Source organism: Canis lupus, chromosome 9, assembly GCF_048164855.1.
Source record: "Canis lupus baileyi chromosome 9, mCanLup2.hap1, whole genome shotgun sequence".
Taxonomy (NCBI): Eukaryota; Metazoa; Chordata; class Mammalia; order Carnivora; family Canidae; genus Canis; species Canis lupus.
The window spans coordinates 1,229,990-1,249,288 of record NC_132846.1 but is presented as its reverse complement, the minus strand read 5'-3'; the positions used below and the strand labels follow the sequence as shown (position 1 = coordinate 1,249,288).

The following is a 19,299-nucleotide window of genomic DNA, read 5'->3' as shown; positions in this document are numbered from 1 at the left end:
TCGGGGTTCAGCTAGCTTCTGTCGTATGGAACTTAGTATGTAGCACCTGTCTAAGACAGGAATTACTGGGAATCGCTGGATTGAGCTGGGAGGCACTAGTCTTGTGTGCCAGGACTTTCCACTTATCTCTCACAACAATTCCGTCACGCCTCGAGCCTAGGCCTGTTTGCAGCGAAGGGTACCTGCAGGCAGGATGTGAGAAATACAGGCCATAAACTCAACTCTCAAAAGTGTGTACGCCTGGGAGGCAGATGTCTGCTACCCAGTTGTACATGGGAGTTAGAAACTGGCTACACTCTTTGAAGAAGCCCGTGTGAAATCGCTGTATTCAACTCAGATAATCGTGAGTACAGGCCTGACACTTCCACAAGCATTTCGCCGCCCTCTCCCAGCACCTAACATAAGCATATTAGCAGTTACCTCTATAGGCTGAAGGATGAGGGAGGGTCCTGACCTGAGCTTAGCTCTCAAAAGTAAGCATGCCTAGAAGCCAGCTTTCTACTAGCTCGTTCTGATGGCCATGAGAACGTGACAGCATTGTAAGGAGGTATGCTTACAATGAATACCGCTTTACTGCACCTGGAGACACAACCTTGAAGCCTACAGCTGGCCCTTGTGTCCCATGAGCTTCTGAAAACCTGTCTAGTGAGGATGTTCATAACTGCATCTGCAGGCAGTGTGGAACTGGGAAGGACTGCGTGTAAGCTCATCTCGCAGAAGGAAATTCCGCAGAGAGAGAGCTTTCAGCTAGGTACTCAGGTTTGGAAGTTAGTATGTAGCACCCCTCTGAGGGAGGAATTCCTCAGAAGTCGCTGGATGGAACTAAGAGACACTTGCCTCTCGCAAAACTTGCGTCCCGTATTGGACGAAATCCTTTGGAAGTGAAGCATACAGGCCGTCAGCATGTGGAAATACAAGCCATAAGCTCAATCCAAAGGAGCGTGCATGCCTTGATGGCAGCTGTCTGCTACGCACAAAATTGACAAGGGAGACACGTGGTTTTCACTCCGCTACTGTCCCGGATACAACGAAATGCTGTGGACGTGGAACATACAGGCAGTCAAGATGGGGGAGGTACAAGCCATAAGTTGAACTCGCAGAAGTGTGTTTGCTTTGCAGGCCAATGTCTGCTAGACACTAATCGAGACGAGGTATACAGGAGCTACACTCTAATTGAACATGGATATTGGAAATCGCTCTATTGAACTCAGATACATATGAGTACAGTCCTGACACTTCCACTGCATTTCTCCAACCTCTCCGAACACCTAATATAAGGATGTTAGCAGCTACGACTACGGGCAGGCAGGATGTGGGAGGCTCCTGCCCTGAGCTCAGCTTTCAAAGGAGGCATGCCTGGAGGCCAGCTTTCTACTAACTGCGTTCTGATGGGCATGAGAACGTGGCAGCATTGTAATTCAGGATGTTCCATGAATACCGGTTTACTGCACCTCGAGACACAACTCCGAGAGGGAAGTTCCCGAGAGTGAGCTTTCAGGTAGGTTCTCAGGTTTGGAAGTTAGTATGTAGCTCCCATCTGAGGGAAGAATTCCTCAGATGTTGCTGTATTGAAAAGAAAGAAAAGAAAGAAAGAAAAAGAAAGAAAGAAAGAAAGAAAGAAGGAAGGAAGGAAGGAAGGAAGGAAGGAAGGAAGGAAGGAAGGAAGGAAGGAAGGAAGAGTGGCACCTGTGTGGCTCTGTCAGTTAAGCTTCTGCCTTAGGCTCAGATCATGATCCAGGTCCCAAGGCAGGCTCCCTGTTCAACAGAGAACCTGCTTCTCCCTCTCCCTCTTCCCCTCTCACTCATGCTTTATCTCTACTCTCTCTCTCAAATAAATAACATCTTTGAAAAAGAAACAAACAAACAAATCCACAAGGAAGAGAAATTGCCCATGTAGAATAATTTCAAACAATTTGTGAAGACATTCCACCCTCAAGTTCATGAGCATAGCTTCCCACTCTTAAGTGTGGAATACACATAGTAACTTCCATCTACAAAATATAATATGAAAACCTTAAAATAATAATGATAATATAATAATAATAATTAATAATAATAATAAAGATCAGTTTACTACTGAGAAAGCTGACAAACACTACTTCAGCAAGATGATCAGATCGATACCAAGACTGATAAATCATGTTGATAGTATCTATCCTTTATATGATATAATGAAAATGGCAGTATATCTCTGTATATAATCCACAAAAACAGTTCAGTCATGAGATAAACAACAGACATGTCCCAACTGAGGGAAATTTTACAAAATACTCTACTTGTCAAAGTGTTCCAGTTCAACAACAAGAAAAGGCTGAAAGACTGTCACAATCCAGATGAGCCTAAGGAAAGAGGACAAATGGAATGTGATTTGAGGACTGGTAACTTAGCAAAAACTAAGGAAATCTGAATAAACTATGGTCTTTGTTTTTTTTTTGTCTTTGTTTAATGCTAATTTTTTAATATTGATTCATTAGCTCATATTTGTACCGTACTAATATAAGATATCAATAATTGGAGAAATTGAGTGCAAGTGCATGCGAATGCTCTGTAGTATCTTCTCAGTTTCCCTATAAATCTTTGTTTTTTTCCTAATAAATAAGATTTATTTTGAAAATTGACTTAAATGAACCAGGCTCCAAGTGTGAAGACATTTTAAGAATCGTTGAATTAACTTTTTCCTTATTCTTAAAGAGTTCCTTTGATGGAAACAATTAAGAATTTTAGATCAAAGGAAAGAAAAACACTTAAGAACACGTATAATGCCTCCTCAACCTGAAAAGCAGGAAAGGATAATAAATAGCAAAAATCAGATAAAAATACTTCTAGTATAATAGACACCATATTGCAAGTGCATTTAAAATTAGCAATGCATAACATTTATTTCCTTGACATTTGACTTCCAAAGAGTTCAAAGTGTTTCAGTGTCAGTTGAAACAGGGGAAGAATCTCAGGGAAGGATCCTTCACATAAATAATAGGACCATTGGTAATAATGTCTCTCAGTTCTTTCCAAATCGATAAAGATGCATTTCCTGATGAGTGACTGAGCTGTGAAGAAAGAGATGAGAAACCCTCATCCCTCTGAATTACTTGTGTCAGAATATTTTGACCATAGTACCACGGATAGTAAATTATCCTTATTAACAGGAAATATGTCTCAGATTGGAATCTGAGCAACCAGATGGGCAGAGAAAAAATGCTTTGACTCGCTCTTCATCTTTTAAAGACAAAGGAGAGCTTTTTTATGTACAAAGTCAGTTGTCAAGATAGCCTTAGGGAATAAGAGTCTGCAGCATCGAATCCCCCTGCACATCTGGGAAGCCTGTGCCCCAGGTCTTCCTGATTCCAAATCCCTGGGCCTGTCCCCCAACACAGGCTGCCACGCTGAGGTCATTTGCAATTGCTCTCTTAGGAGCTCTGGGGAAGGGGGAAGGAGCTAGATAGGATGTTACTGGAAGCATGGAGGCCTAGAAAATTAAGGCCATTCCAATTTAAATTCAGTGTTAGCACAAGTCCAGCCATCCCAGGTCCCTGTGAAGAACAGCTGAAATTAACATTACTTCAGTTACCGGAAAAAGCAAAAGTTTACAGCTTAATGTCCTAGAAAGCCCCACAATAGAAACAAAACTGAGTCAAGGCCAAGGACAGGAAGCCTCTATTAGAATGAGAACAGAGCTCAATGCCCTTGAATGTCCCATATCAAAATGTAAACAGAACTTGAGGAATTGCTCCACCCCTTCTGGAGGTCCCTTTAGCCAGCCCTTAATACTAAGCTAAAACCCACCTCGGGGTCCAAGTCCCTGCTCCACTCTGTCCGGTATACTTGCACACAAGCTCTAGCTTGTAAATAAACCCTCATGTGTTTGCATCAGTGTCGGCTTCTCGGTGGTTTCTCGGATTCACAATCTTGGGCACAACACTCTGAGATAAAAAAAACAAAGCCAAAAGAAGCTCAGACGCAGGTAGAGTAAATGCAGGGTTCTGAGAGAATCCGCGGAGACCCAGGGGCTTGGGAGCTCTTCTGTGGAGGCCCATGCAGACTGGGGGGCAGGATGCTCAGCCCCAGAGCCAGAGGACCCAGAGACCCCACCCGCATCCGGCCAATCAGGGGCGGTCTCAAGGAGCAGCACTGTGCCGCTCACTGGAGGCCAGAGGTGCTGATGCCCACCCCACCTCTGACCCCGCAGGTGCATCTACCACACAGATGTGCACCTGGTAATCAGCGCCAGAGCCCATCCCCAGACCCTGCACAGACCACTCACTGCCACCAATTTGTCGGACCACAGAGGATGCATAGATTCAGCTCTGCCTGGAAAGTAGGATATAGCTTCCTTTGTACTTTGTGCTTTATTGTCATTTATTTTCCTTGATTTTTTTGTTAATTGACTTATTTTAATTTTATGTATGTACCTTATATATTTCTTTCTTTCTTTTTTTTACCTTATATATTTCTTAATTTTACTTTCATGGTACTTTAATTGTGTTTCATATTTGGGGTTTAGAATCTTTTGAAATGCAGGCCAAAATAATCTGGTGTTTTTTTTTGGAGAGCAGTTGTTATTGTTTTCCTTGGTTTTTCTTTTTCTTCCCTCTCTCTTTTCTGGAAAAGGTAATGAAATGGAGAAATTCACCTCCATAAAATAACATGAGATAGTACTCACAGCCAGGAAGTCCATCAATACACATATATGATGTCTAACTACATTTTAAAACAATGATTATAAAGATAGCAGCTGGGCTGGATAAAGAGCACAGAAGAAAACTAGAGAATCCCTTACTGTAGAAGTAAAACAACTAAAATCTAGTCAGGCCAACGTTAAAAATGCTATAACTGAGATGCAGTCCCACGTGGAAGCCATAAAAACAAGAAAGGTTATGGACCACAGAGACAGACGTAGGGAAGTCAGCCACTTATTAAAAAATAACATTCATATCTTAGGAGACTCAGAAGATGAAGAGAGAGAACAGATGGGCCTTGCTCAGCCATTAAAAATGACAAATACCCACCATTTGCTTCAACGTGAATGGAACTGGAAGGTATTATGCTGAGTGAAGTAAGTCAATCAGAGAAGGACAAACATTGTATGTTCTCATTCATTTGGGGAATATAGATAATAGTGAAAGGGAATATAAGGGAAGGGAGAAGAAATGAGTGGGAATATCAGAAAGGGAGACAGAACATAAAGACTACTAACTCAGGGGATCCCTGGGTGGTGCAGCGGTTTAGTGCCTGCCTTTGGCCCAGGGTGCGATCCTGGAGACCCGGGATCGAATCCCACATCGGGTTGCCGATGCATGGAGCCTGCTTCTCCCTCTGCCTATGTCTCTGCCTCTCTTTCTCTCTCTGTGTGTGTGTGACTATCATAAATAAAATTAAAAAAAAAGACTCCTAACTCAGGGAAATGAATTAGGGGTGATGGAAGGGGAGGAGGGCGGGTGGTGGGGGTGAATGTGTGATGGGCACTGAGGGGGGCACTTGACGGGATGAGCACTGGGTGTTATTCTGTATGCTGGCAAATTGAACACCAATAAAAATAAAATTATTATTAAAATAAAAGAAAGAAATAAATAAAGAAGAAAGAAATAGAAAGAATGAAAGAATGAAAGAAAGAAAGAAAGAAAGGAAAGAAAGAAAGAAAGAAAGAAAGAAAGAAAGAAAGAAAGAAAGAAAGAAAGAAAAAGAAAGAAAGAAAGGAGTGGCACCTGGGTGGCTCAGTCAGTTAAGCTTCTGCATGAGGCTCAGATCATGATCCAGGTCCCAAGGCAGGCTCCCTGTTTAGCAGGGAACCTGCTTCTCCCTCTCCCTCTGCCCCTCTTGCTCATGCTTTTTCTCCTCTCTCTCTCTCTCTCATATAAATAAATAACATCTTTGAAAAAGAAACAAACAAACTCAGAAGGAAGAGAAATCTCCCATGTAGAAGAATTTCAAACAATTCGTGCAGACATACCACACTCAAGTTCATGAGCATAGCTTCCCACTCTTATGTGTGGAAAACACATAGTAACTTCCTTCTGCAAAATATATTATGAAAAACCTAAAATAATAATGATAATATAATAATAATAATAATAATAATAATAATAAAAGAATCACTTTACTACGGAGAAAGCTGACAAACACTACCTCAGCAAGATGATCAGATCGATACCAAGACTGATAAATCATGTTGATAGTATCTATCCTTTATATGATATAATGAAAATGGCAGTATATCTCTGTATATAATCCACAAAAACAGTTCAGTCATGAGATAAACAACAGACATGTCCCAACTGAGGGAAATTTTACAAAATACTCTACTTCTCAAAGTGTTCCAGTTCAACAACAACAAGGAAAGGCTGAAAGACTGTTACAATCCAGAGGAGCCTAAGAAAACAGGAGGACAAATGGAATGTGATATGAGGGATGGTAACTTAGCAAAAGCTAAGGAAATCTGAATAAAGTATGGTCTTTGGTTAATGCGAATATTTTAATATTGATTCATTAGCTCATATTTGTACCGTACTAATATAAGATATCAATAATTGGAGAAATTGAGTGCCAATGCATGCGAATGCTCTGTACTATCTTCTCAATTTCCCTATAAATTCCCTCAATTCCCTATAAATCTTTGTTTTTTTCCTAATAAATAAGATTTATTTTGAAAATTGACTCATTTCTTGATGAGTGACTGAGCTGTGAATAAAGAGATGAGAAACCCTCATCCCTCTGAATTACTTGTGTCAGAATATTTTAACCATAGTACTACGGATAGTAAATTATTCTTAGTAACAGGAAATACGTCTCAGATTGGAATCTGAGGAATTAGATGGGCAGAGAAAAATAACTTTGACTCGCTCCTCATCTTTTAAAGATAAAGGATAGCTTTTCTATGTACAAAGTCAGTTGTCAAGATAGCCTTAGGGAATAAGAGTCTGCAGCATCGAATCCCACTGCACAGCTGGGACGCCCATGCCCCAGGTCTTCCTGATCCCAAATCCTTGGGCCTGTCTCCCAACACAGGCTGCCAAGCTGAGGTCATTTGCAATTGCTCTCTTAGGAGCTCCAGGGAAGGGGAAAGAGCTAGCTAGGATGGGACTGGATGCAAGGAGGCCGAGAAAATGAAGGCCTTTCTACTTTAAGTTCAGTGTTCGAACAAGACCAGCCATCCCAGGTCCCTGTGAAGAAGAGCTGAAATTTACATTACTTCAGTTACAGGAAAAAAACAAACAAACAAACAAAAGTTTACAGCTTAATGTCCTAGAAAGCCCCACAATAGAATGAAACTGAGCCCATGCCAAGGGCTGGAAGTGCCTATTAGAATGAGAGCAGAGTTCAATACCCTTGAAGGCCCCATAACAAAATGTAAACAGAACTTGAGGAATTGCTCCAGCCCTTCTGGAGGACCCCGAGACAAGCCCTTAAAACTAAGCTAAAACCCACCTCGGGGTCCAAGTCCCTGCTCCGCAGTGTTGGGTGTACTTGGACACAAGTTCGAGTTTGGAAATCAACCCTTGTGTGTTTGCATTGGTGTCAGCTCCTTAGTGGTTTCTTGGATTCGCAATCTTGGTCACAACACCCCCATGTCCCCTCCCACCTTGGTTGAACCGCTATCCCCTCCCACCCAGGGTGACACTCAGTCACCTCCCTCCCTACAACAGCTTGGCACAGGCCGTCACACATATCCCATGGGCACGGTGGGCACTCTCACCGTCCCTGGCCTCCCAGAGGAAGGAAGGAGGTTTTGGCAGTACCCACTCCATGGTGGCCCCAGGGCTCCCTGCCCAGGACAGACAGGTTAGGGTCTGTGTCCCTGACGCCAGCTCCTCCTCCCCGGTTTTCCCACAGGAAATGAAGGAGGAGGCCCTGGTCTCCTCTAGGGACATCACGCTGGGGGACCTGGACGTCAACAGGATATTCAGCAGTCACGTCATGTTTTGGGACTACTATGGGTTAGGGTGAAGCTGAGGGGCCAGGGGGATTGGGACCCAGGAGGACCGGGGGCTTCTGGGTAGGGAACATGGGGCTTCAGAGCCTGGGAGAAGAACAGCAGCCAACAACACACGGCTGCATGGTAGGTTGTTGGGGATGAACACTGTGCCCCCACCCTCGGGGTCTCAGGGATGAGGAGGCCACTAGGACTGGGCCTCCAGGGATTGCCATGTTAGCTGAACCCCAAAAGGGTGAGGGACAGCCCCCTGAAAAGCAGGGGGCTGGGGTGGGGGCCGTCGGGCCAGTAAGGGGACCTGGGGGTAGGGTGCATGGCCGTGACTGGAGGAAGACACACATTGATCTGATGAGGGTCGGACGGGTCAGGGTGATACCCACCCTCAGGACTTCATATATTTCTAAATTCTATGCATTAAATTTGAGACAATTTGAAATTTGTAAACATACATTGTATGATGACCCCCAGATAATGCCCCTGGTCCAGCCAGGGCCCTGTACTCACCACACGGGGCCCCAGGGGCAGGTGTCACAGCATACCCCAGACTGGGGTCGCCTTTATCTGTGGACGTCTCAGTGTGCATCTTAGAGAAAGAGGATGCCCTGTGTCCGCCGGCCCCCCACACCATCCTCCCATTCCCCAGACCCACACCATCCCCTAACATCATCATCCCCCATGGCATAGACCCTACACCATCCCCCTCACACACACACAGCCTCACACAATCCCCACCCGCACTATACTCAAACACCATCCCCCCTACACCATCCCCCACACCCCACCACCATCATACCTATGCCCCCACACCATCGGCCCTGAGCAAGGACCCAGTGCAGCTGCACCCTGTGGGACATGCTCAGACTCCCCGGGGTTCTCTGGATACCCTGCTCCCATCAGAAGCCTGGGTGTCTCATTGAGTACCAGGGGTTGCAGGGAGGAGGGAAGGCAGCGAGCCCTGGACAGTGTGTGTGCAGGAGAGTGGTGCAGAGGACACACTGTGCCTGCCTCCACCCTCTGTCCCTCCTGGATGGTGGGACACCCTGCACAGGACACCAGGCCCTAACCCAGAGGGACCTGGGCTGACTTGGGCCCAGGCTCTGTGGGCGCTGGGTTGATTTGAGCCCACACCAGTCCCAACTCAAAGACTAATGGAATAAGGCCCCCATGGCCCTCGACAACCCTGGATTCTGGCGCCGGGCTCAGTGAGCCCTCTCAAAGCTGGATGTGGCCTACTGGGCCCTGGACATGTCACACAGATACAGGTCGCTTATCTAGGGCAGCCCTGGGGATCCCAGGACACACCAGTGTGGGGAGTGGAGGGGTAAGCCGGTGGGCCACACCCGCACCCACACCATGAGGCAGGCTCCTCCAGGTGCTGGGACCCTAGAGGGCCCGAGGCCGGGGTCCAGCTGCCCTGCGGGGACCCAGAGCAGGAGCCCATGAGCTACAGGTCCAGGTCAGCTCTGCTGTCCTCAGAACCGTCACTCAGGCTGAAACCTCAGGACACATGCCCCCACCCAGAGTCCACACATGCTCCCAGGTGGGGGACTCCAGCACCAGCCCACCCACCCCGTGTGATTCTTGCTCCCACTTAAAGGACAGAAAGGTCTCCTTCTCCAGGGGAAGGCACGCACCCACGGCTCTGAGCCCGTTTGCTGTAGAAAGTCAATAAAGTGATGTGGTGCAAAAATGCACAGCCAGCCCATTTTTGTGTCTCCCAGAACTCTGTGAACGGGGCGTAGAGAGACCCCCAGAGAGGAGGAGGGGGCACCACCTAGGCCCCAACCAGCCCCTGCAGGGCCACCGCCAGGCAAACACAGCTGACGTCCCCACGTGCCTTTCAGGGAAGGCCTGACCCACTGCCGGACATGGGAATGTGGCCGAGCCAGAACTTCCAGCTCAGCTGACCCTCCAGCTGAAAGTTCCTGCACGAGTTAGCCCCGGCGTAGCCAGGAGAGCTCATCTAGCCGCCAAGCGCCAGCATCAGAAATGATATTCTGACAAACATTTTGGGGTTTTTTTTTTTCCATTTTGGGGTTTTGGGTGACCCAGACAGAGGATCCGATAGCTGCATGGGATAGCTGCATGTGATAGACACACATGCACCTCAAAACCAACAAAAGTCAGAATCCCCCCAATGTTGTCAAACAGCAGCCAGATGGTTACATACACTAAGCCGTGGTCCCCAATAGGATACATGGAAAACGCTATAAGCCATGACTGCAGAGGTGCTGGAGGCACGTAGATGTGCCTGCTTGTGTTCCAACAAGGAGGGCAGAGGGGCAGGAAGCATCCTCCGGATGGGGGGCACTCCTAGGAAAGGACATCAGGTCCCTATGAAGGCTACGGAGGGTGAAATTTGTCCTCCTCTCTTTCTGCTTCTGGTTTTCCTCCTAAATGCCATTTTCCTCAATCATATTAGCAAGAATTTTTTTTTGTTGTTTTTAAATTTCTTTTTATTGGAGTCTAATTTGTATGAATTCTTTCTTCAGCAAGTGTGTCATTCAGGAGGGAAAGAGAGATAAAGATTTTCCCAGACAGGCAACATATAAAGGAGTTCAGGACCACTTAACCAGTCCAGTAAGGAATTTTAAGACGGACTGTTCTAGTGGGGGAAAAAGAGACAAAAAGCAACAAAGACGAGAAAGGCCCAGAGAACGTCACCAGAAACACCAACTCTTCCGGTAACACAAATGCACAAAGTTCATATCTTTGAATAATCACTCTGAATGCTGATAGACTAAATGCTTCAATCAAAAGATATAGGGTATCAGAGTGGCTTAAAAAGCAGGATCTGGGATGCCTGGGTGGCTCAGGGTTTGACCCTCTGCCTTTGACTCAGGGTGTGATCCTGGAGTCTGGGATCGAGTCCCATATTGGGCTCCTGGTGGGGACCCTGTTTCTCTCTCTGCCTAATTTTCAGCCTCTCTCTCTCTCTCTCTCTCTCACACACACACACACACACACTATCATAAATAACATTATTATTAAAAAACAACATCCATCTGTACGCTGCCTACTAGAGGCTCACCTTAGACCTATAGACACCAACAGATTGAAAGTCAGGGGACAGAAAATCATTTATGATGCTAATAGATATCAAAAGAAAGATGGAGGACCCATACTTATATCAGACAAACGAGATTTGAAACCAAACCCTGGGGGACACCTGGTGGCTCAGTGGTTGAGCATCTGCCTTTGGCTCAGGGTGTGATCCTGGGATCCCAGGATCGAGTCCCACATCAGCCTCCCTTTGGGGAGCCTGCCTCTCACTCTGCTATGTTCCTTCCTCTGCTTCTCTGTGTATCTCTCATGAATAAATAAGTAATTTAAATTTCAAAAAAGAAAGAACAAATACTGTAAGAAGAGATGAAGAAGGGCATTATTTCATAATTAAAAAGACTCTCTATCAAGATCAAACAACTAAATATTTATGCTGCCAACATGGGAGTATCTAAATATAGAAACTACTGTTGGTGGGAATGTGAACTGGTGCAGCCACTCTGGAAAACTCTGTGGCAGTCCCTCAATGAGAAAAAAATAGACCTGCACAACGACCCAGAAATTGCACTGTTGGGGATTTACCCCAAAGATTCACATGCAATGAAATGCCGGACACCTGCACCCTGATGTTTATATTAGGAATGTCCACAATAGACAAACTGTGGAAGGAGCCTCGCTGTCCATCAAAAGATAAATGGATACAGAAGATGTGGTTTATGTATACAATGGAATATTACTCAGCCATTAGAAATGACAGATACCCACCATTTGCTTCAATGTGGATGGAACTGGAAGGTATTATACTGAGTGAAGTAAGTCAATCGGAGTAGGACAGTGTGTGTTCTCATTCATTTGGTGAATATAAATAATGCTGAAAGGGAATATAAGGGAATGGAGAAGAATTGTGTAGGAATTATCAGAAAGGGAGACAGAACATAAAGACTCCTAACTCTGGGAAACGAACTAGGGGGGCTGGGAGGGGAGGAGGGCGGAAGTGTGGGTGAATGGGTGATGGGCACTGAGGGGGACACTTGATGGGATGAGCACTGGGTGTTATTGGGAATGTTGGTCAATTCAACATCAATACAAAATAAATTTATTAAAAAAAAAAGATCCAACAACTAAATATTTATGCTGCAACATGGGAGTACCTAAATATAGAAACGAATTAACAACAAACATACAGGAACTCACTGATAATAATACAATGACAGGGGTTTTAACATCCACTTATGGCAATGGACCGATCGTCTATGCAGAAAATCAACAGGGGAACAATAGCCTTGACACACTGGACCACAGGGACTCAACAGATATAGTCTGAACATTTCTTTCTAAAGCAGAATACACATTCCTTTCAAGTGCGCATGGGACATTCCCCAGAACAGATCATATCATGGCCCACAAATCAGACCTCAACAGGTACAACAGGTACAAGAAGGTTGATATAACATGCTGTACATTTTCGGAACACGATGCTATGAAACTCGAAGTCGACAGTAAGAAAAAAAAATTGGACAGACAAAAAATACGTGGAGATTATGAACATCCTACTAGAGAATGAATGGATCAACCAGGAAATTAAACAGGAAATTTAAAACAAATGAAAATGAAAATATGTTTTTCCAAAATTCTGGGATGTAGCAAAGGCAGTCCTAAGAGGTAAGTACATAGCAATACAGGACTACCTCAAGAAACAAGAAGTCTCCAATACACAACCTAACCCTACACCTAAAGGAGCTGGAAAAGAAATAGCAAACAAAGCCTAAAGCCTACAGAAGAAGGGAAAAAATAAAGATGACAGCAGAAATAAACAATACAGAAACAACAAAACAGTAGAATGGAATAACGAATCTAAGAGCTGGTTCTTCAAAATAATTAATAAAATGGATCAAGCTCTAGCCAGCTTTATCAATGAGAAAAGAGAAAACACCTAAATAAATAAAATAACAGATGAGAGAAGAGAGATCACAATCAACACCAGCAAAATTAGACAATTATAAGGGAATACTATGAAATTATACGCAAACAAACTGGAAGACCTGGAAGAAATGGACAAATCCCTAGAAATGTGCAAACGAGCAGAACTGAAATAGGAAGAAATAGAAAATGTGAACAGACCCATAATGAGCAAAGGAATTGAATCAGCAAGGTACCTGGGTGCATCAGGGGTTGAGCATCTGCTTTGGCTCAGGTCATGATCCCGGGGTCCGGGGGAATCATGTCCAACATCAGGGCCCACTGGAGGCTCATTTTCCCTATGCCTTTACCTCTGCCTTTCTGTGTCTCCCATGAATACATAAATAAAATATTTAAAAAAGAAAAAAGATAAAAAGTGAGAAAGGACCCAAATAAAATCACAAATGGGAAAAGAGAAATAACAACCAACACTAGAGAAATAGAAACGATTATAAGAGAACATTATGAAAAATTATATGCCAGCAACATAGAACCTGGAAGAAATAGATCAATTCTGGAAATATATAACATAGCAAAAATGAAAAAGGAAGAAATAAGGAACTTGAACAGACATATAACCAGCAGAGAAATTGAATAAGCAATCAAGGATCTCCCAACAGGAGACGCTTAGATCAACAGAACAGAATGGAAAGCCGAAACAAGATACAAACCTGTAACTCTGTGATCCATTAATCGACAACAAGGCAGCAAGGAATATCCAATGGCACAAAGACAGTCTCTTCAACAAACCCTAACCCTGACCCCAGGAAAAGAACAAATAGTGTTGGGAAAACCAGGCAGCCACATGCAGAAGAATCAAAGTGGACCACTTTCTTACACCATATATATAAAAAATAAATTCAAAATGGATGAAAGACCTAAATGTGAGACCTGAAACCATATACAAAGAAGAAAAGATAGGCAGCAACGTCTTTGATATTGGCCATTGGATCTTCTTTCTAGATATGCCTCTGAGGTGAGGGAAACAAAAGCAAATATCCTATTGTGACTTCATCAAATTGAAAAGCTTCTGCAAAGTGAAGGAAAGAACCAAAGCAAAAGGCAACATACAAAATGAGAGGAGATATTTATAAACAACCCATCCAATAAAGAGTTAGTATGCAAAATACATAAAGCAAACATAAATCTCAGCATCCTAAACACAAATTATCCAACTACAGATGGGCAGAAGAGATGAATGGACTTTGTCTCTGACAAGACTTCCAGATGGCCACCAGACACACGGAGAGACACTCAGCATCACCCATCATCAGGGAAATGCATACCACAATGAGATGTCACCTGACAGCCGTCAGATTGGCTAAAATTAACAGCACAAGAAACAACAGGTGTTGGTGAGGCTATGGAGAAGGAGAGCCCCCTTACACTCCTGGTGGGCATGCGAAAATGTACAACCACTGTGGAAAACAGTGTGGAGGGTCCTCGAAATTTTAAAAATAGGGGATCCCTGGGTGGTGCAGCAGATTGGCACCTGCCTTTGGCTCATGGCGCAATCCTGGACAGCTGGGTTTGAATGGTACTTCGGACTCTTGGTGCATGGAGACAGCTTCTCACTCTGCCTGTGTCTCTGCCTCTCTCTCTGTGACTATCATAAAAAAATAAAATAAAAAGAAGTTAAAAATAGAGCTAACCTATGATTCAAAAATTGCACAGCTAGGTATTTACCACAAGGATACAAAAGTAGTTTAGTAGATTGGAAGAGGGACACGCAGCCCAGTGTTTGCAGCAGTGTTATCAACAAAAGCCAATCTGTGGATACAGCCCAGATGTCCATCGACAGATGAATGGGCAGAGACGATGTGCTAAATATACACACTGTGACATCACTGGGTCATCAGAAGGGATGAAATGAAGCCATTTAAAATGATGTGGGAGAAGTGGAAAGGACTTATGCTAAATGAACTCAGTCAGTCAGAGAAAGACAGATACCAAATACCATACAATGGCATTCACATGTGAATTTTAAAAAACCAAACAAACTGGCAAAGGGGCAGAGGGGGGGATGAGAGAAGCAAATCAAGATACACACTCTAACCAAAGAGAATAAACTAATCAACACCAGAGGATGGTGGGGGAAAGGGGAATCAGGGCATGGGGATACTGGAGGGCACCTGTGACCAGTACCAGGCGTTGTATCCAAGGGTTGAATCACTATGTGGTAAACCTGAAAGTATATCATACTGTGTTTACAAACAGGAATTCAAGTAAAACTTTATTTTTTTTTAATTTTTTTTTAATTTATTTATGATAGTCACACAGAAAGAGAGAGAGAAAGAGGCAGAGACATAGGCAGAGGGAGAAGCAGGCTCCATGCACCGGGAGCCCGACGTGGGATTCGATCCCGAGTCTCCAGGATCGCGCCCTGGGCCAAAGGCAGGCGCCAAACTTCTGCGCCACCCAGGGATCCCTCAAGTAAAACTTTAAAATGATAATTGGTAGGATTGATGAAACGTGCACACAAGAGATAAAATCAGAAAGGCAACTGAAAATCCAAATAGAGTATTTAGAGGCACAAATCCCCTCCTTAGCTCAGCTCAGGAGAAGCCTGCCATGTCTATTCTGACCCCAGCAGAAGCCTGGATTTTGATTCTCTGGGGAGGCCACTGACTTGGTGGAGTCAGGCTATCTTTGAACCCAAAACCTAAATAGAGTGCATAAAACTAAACTGCCCAAGATACTAGGAGTCCCAGTGAGGCACATGCCAAGACCCAAAGTCTAACCATACACAGACATAACCCTAACCCTACACTTAATCCTAATGTTAACCTAACCCTTAAATAAGAACTATCACTAATTAAAAACCAAACACAAACCCCAAGACCGAAACACATTCACTGAGTGTTCCTGCCAACCCTCACCCTAACTCCTAAACCTATTCTAAACCCTTAGGCCTGACCCCTAAATTAAATCTAAACCTAAGCCTACCCTCTAACCCTAACCTTAACTTAATATACTCAAATCCTATTCCTAACCTTAACCAGTACCCTAACCCTAACACTCTAATACTAATCCTATCTCATACCCCAAACTGTACCCTAACCCGTACCGTAAAACTAACCCCTAACCCACTCCCTAACTGTATCTCTTACCCTTTTCCAAATCCGTACCCTGACCCTGACCTGAACCTAAACCTAACCCCTAACCAAACACTAACCCTAACCCTAGCCCTAATCCCTATCTTAACCCTAACCCTAACCCTCGCCCTAACCCTAAACCTAGCCCTTCTTTAACTCTAACCCCTAACCCTTAACCCTAACCCTAACTCACACCCTAACCCCTAACCTTAAATGCAAACCTAAGCTCAACCCTAACTCTAACCATAACCCTAACCCCAACTCCAAACCTCCTGCCCTAATCCCTAGAGCCTAAACCCTAACCCTAACTCTAAATCCTGTCCCTAACCCTAACCCCCATCCTAACTCTTAACTACTGACTCTTACACTTATGCCTCACCTAACCTCTAATCCGTAACCATAAGCATAATCATAACTCCTAACATCTAACCTAAGCCTAACCACCAACTGCCTCCCCTCCCCTGACCCTACCATTTATTCTACCCATTCACATACCCTATGGTTGTGAGTAGTCCCTTCTGATATGGACGTGGCCCCTAATGGCGCCTCCAGAGTCCTCCACGGGGTCCTGAGTAATCCAGGATCATGTGAGTGCGGACGTGGCCCCACATGTTCCTGAGTCATAGTCAGCAGGTCCTGAGGACGCTGGGTCTCCTATGACTGTGGACTATGCCTCACATCCTCTGGAAACCTCACAGCAGGTCCTTAGGAGGGGGGGGGTCCTGTCAGCCTGAGCATGGCCCCACATCCCCCAGAAAACTCACCGCAAGTCCTGAGGAAGGGCTCCTATCAGCATAGACACATCCCCATACGTCCCAAAGCCAAAGTGCAGGTGCTGAGGATGATGGGGGTCCTGTCACTGTGAATGCGGCACCCAGCTTCCAGAAGCCTCAACTTATGTCCGGAGGGGGCCTGGAGCTCCTGCCAGAGTGGAAGCGGTGCCACATATTCCTGGAGTGTCCCCCTGGGTCCTGAAGCAGCTCAGGGGCTCCTGTCAGCGTAGATGCGGGCCCACAATTTCCTGAAGCCTCCCCGAGGACCTGAGGCGGCCCAGGCCTCCTGGCAGCGTGATGCGGGCCCACATCTTCCTGAACCTCACTGCTGGTCCTGAGGAGACCAGGGCTCCTGTCAGCGTGAACGCGGCCCAATTTCCCCATGAGACTTCCCGCGGGTCCTGAGGAGGCTGGGATTCATCACCGTGGACTCGTCCCCATGTCCTCCTCAGGCCTCCCCAGCACAGGCAGGCTCCTGTTAGTGAAGGCAGAGGAGGCCTACTGCACATGCGCACCCCTGGGTGGGGCCTGGAGTCGGGCGCCCCCTGCGGGACGCTCAGACGCTGCAGGAGGCCATGCAGGAAGAGTCGGGTGCTCCAGAGGCCACACCTGCCTCATCCAGGTTCCAGCTGTGGCCTGTTAGCTTCGGAAACATCTCACTGAAATGGAGCCCAACACCCGGATTCCCCAGAAATACTTAAAGATAAGGAATTGTAGCCACAGGACACGAAATGAAATGTGGACCAGACTTTTACCACGTCCTGCAAAACTCACTCAACCCTCTTCCACTGTGGGTGGGACTGCGGGCTAGTGTAGCCGCCCTGGACAGTGTGGAGGCTCCTAAGGAAGTTACAAATAGAGCCGCCCTGCGACCAGCAGGTGAAAGGCCTGGAGCTCACTCCGAAGATACAGATGCAGTGAGACTCGGGACACCTGCACCCCAATTTCCACTGCAGCCGGGTCCACAGTAGCCACACTGTGGGAGGAGACTTGGTGCCCTCGGGCAGATGATGGATAAAGAGGACGGGAGATAGATGATGGTCATAGAGAGAGGAATGGTACTCAGCTATCAAAGAGAAGGAAATCTTGCCATTTGCAATGATGTGGATAGAACTAGAGAAATCATGTTAAGTGAAATAAATCAGTCGGGAAAGAGAATGACCGTGTGGTGTCATTCATAGGTGGAATTAAAGAAGCAAAGCAGATAACAACTGTAAAGGGAAGGAAAAACAAATATGATAAAAACAGATGCAGGAAATACAGACTCTTAATGATAGGAAACAAACTGAGGGCCACTGGAGGTTGGGGATAACAGGGGACCAGCATGAAGGAGGGCACATGATGTCATGAGCACTGCTGTTATCTCCAACTGGTGAATCCCTGAATTCTTCCTCTGAAAGTATAATACACTATACATTAATTAATTGGGTTTAAATTAAATTAAGTTAAAAAATCATTTGTATCAGAGCACATTTCCTTCTAGACTCTCAGTTTTGCTCATTCAGCTTATACCGGGACCATCCACCGTGGGTCCTGTTTGTCTAAATAGGCTCCATGCCTCATCCATGGCCCAGCCCAGGGCTAGAACTCATGACCCCTGAGATCAGGACCAGAGGTGAGGTCAGGAGTCGGATGCTTAACCAACAGAGCCAGCTGGGGGCCCGAGAACCACACTGCTTTATCCTGTGTCTCTGTGACATCATTTGAAATAGGAAAGTGCTGCGTTCTGCTCTCTCCTGCTTCTCCAATACTGATTTGCTGTCCGGGGTCATTTGTGGGGGCAGATGGATGTTATGGGTTTTTTTTTTACTATTTCGAAGATCTGCCACCATGATTTTGATAGGAGTGACATTGAATCTGAGGGTGGATTCAGGAACTGCGGACATTTTCACAAGATGAGGCTCTCACCCAACGAGCCCAGGATGGCCTCCCAGAGCCTGGTATGGCTCAGTGCAGAAGTCTTGTGCTCCTTTGGTTCAGTCTCATTATTAATTCTCCTTGATGCTCCTGAGAAGGGAGTCACAACTTCATTTTTTTCCTGAGTGCTCATTGTCGGGACATAGCAAGGCTACTCTGCTCTAGGGTCAGTTTGTGTCCGTGACTTTACTGAACTCACTCCTTAGTTCTAACAGGTTTTGGTAGAGGCTCTCGGGTTTCCTTCTTCTAGCACCGCATCTTCAGCATATAGGGACAGTGTACGTCCCCCTTCCAGGTGTGGAACCTTTGCTGTTTACAGTTTAATGACCTAGAAAGCTCCACAATAGAATCAAAACTGAGCCCAGGACAAGGACAGGAAGGCCCTATTAGAATGAGAACAGAACTCAATGCCCTTGAAGGCCCCATATCAAAATGTAAACAGAAGTTGAGGAATTGCTCCAGCCCTTCTGGAGGTCCCCAAGACCAGCCCTTAAAACTAAGCAAAAACCACATCGGGGTCCAAGTCCCTGCTCCACTCTGTCGGGTATACTAGGACACTATCTTGATCTTGTAAATAAACCCTCATGTGTTTGCATTCGTGTCGGCTTCTCAGTGATTTCTCGAA

At 45.4% G+C, this 19,299-nt stretch overlaps 1 long non-coding RNA gene across 1 annotated transcript; it reads right to left on the bottom strand.

Moving 5' to 3' along the window:
* Positions 1-2,220: 2,220 nt before the first annotated feature.
* On the bottom strand, positions 2,221-17,488 carry LOC140639596 (uncharacterized). Its single transcript, XR_012036250.1, has 3 exons — positions 16,749-17,488; positions 3,784-3,920; positions 2,221-2,339 (listed from the first exon to the last, which is right to left on the bottom strand). It is a non-coding gene; the product is annotated as an uncharacterized lncRNA (long non-coding RNA).
* Positions 17,489-19,299: the final 1,811 nt, after the last annotated feature.